Source organism: Palaemon carinicauda, chromosome 2, assembly GCF_036898095.1.
Source record: "Palaemon carinicauda isolate YSFRI2023 chromosome 2, ASM3689809v2, whole genome shotgun sequence".
NCBI lineage: Eukaryota > Metazoa > Arthropoda > Malacostraca > Decapoda > Palaemonidae > Palaemon > Palaemon carinicauda.
In genome coordinates, this window is record NC_090726.1 from 59,226,946 (window position 1) to 59,228,150 (window position 1,205).

At 53.7% G+C, this 1,205-nt stretch overlaps 1 pseudogene; it reads right to left on the reverse strand.

Annotated features, from left to right (window-relative positions):
- Window positions 1-504: 504 nt before the first annotated feature.
- Window positions 505-623, reverse strand: LOC137630233 (5S ribosomal RNA; annotated as a pseudogene).
- Between the last annotated feature and the right edge of the window lie 582 nt (window positions 624-1,205).

Sequence of the window (1,205 nt, forward strand, 5' to 3'; positions counted from 1 at the left end):
CAGAATCATGAAGTCGACGCGCACGGAGCGACTCGGCAGGAGCTGTAGGATCTGTAGAGGGGCCAGACTACGGCCCCTAAGCCTGCCTGAATGATGGAGAGGTATCCTTCAGGTCCTGACCATAGGCCTGGACCGGAACATGCCCCCCCCTCCCCCTTTTCTTTGACGAGTCCGAGAACAGCATCAAGAATGTGGGGAAAGGATGAGGATATCCACTCCCATCAAGAGGTTCCATAGGTCAACACCCATTGCAGGTCTAATAGTTCCGCTGGTCCAATAGGGGCCAGGAAGTCCGGTTAATCGTTGCCTGAAACCACCGGAACTTGGACCGCCCCACATGGAACTTATCCTGAGGCGACCGTTCGGAACTATAGACGGGTCAATGAGGAAAGGAGAACTAGGAAACGTTCCAAGGTAGGGCTGAAAGCTCTGCTTGACTGAGAACAGGTACTGCGACTCTCCTCAGCCTTGCCACAGTCAACTGAAGGGAAGGCTCGGAGGAGGTGGCAACAGAATCTGGCGTCCCCAGGTGGTCACCCATCCAAGTACCGACCAAAACCGACGTTGCTTAACTTCGCTGGACGGACGAGAAGCGGGATTTCCAACGTGGTAAGGCCGTTGACTCAATATCATGGCCAGATACACCAGATGTTGAGGCAGAAGAAGAGAAGGCTCCTAGCAAAATACCATGAACCCACACTCATGGTAAGCATCCGGAAGCTTGTCCCGGCGCTGAAGAAGGTCGAACCCGAGCCTACCGGAGTTGACCAGCCCTCCAAAAAGCGAAGGAGGCGGAAGCCTGCACCTGAGCGGCCATGAGGAAAGCAGGGAGAGTTCTCTGGGGAAAAAAACCTGCGATGCCACGGCGGGATCGCCACACTGCATCATAAGCAGGAATACCTGCAGTCTAGGCTGAATTCCACGAGCTCCAAGGAAGATGGATGGAATGGAAACTGAAAGTACCCGTCCTTCCGATCCAGGGTTTAAGGAGTCCTGTCGCTTCGTTACCAGTCTGATCGATTCTGCTGTTCTACGCTGGACGAAGTTTGTTAAAAAAACTTGATCAGGGCTGAGAGGTCGACTACGGAACTCCCGTCTCAGATACTTCCTTACAAGAAAGGATCGACTGAAGAAGCCGGGGGTGAAGCCGTCGATGATCCTATGGAGGACCTTCTCCTAAGGTATGGATCATTCTGCCCAAACGG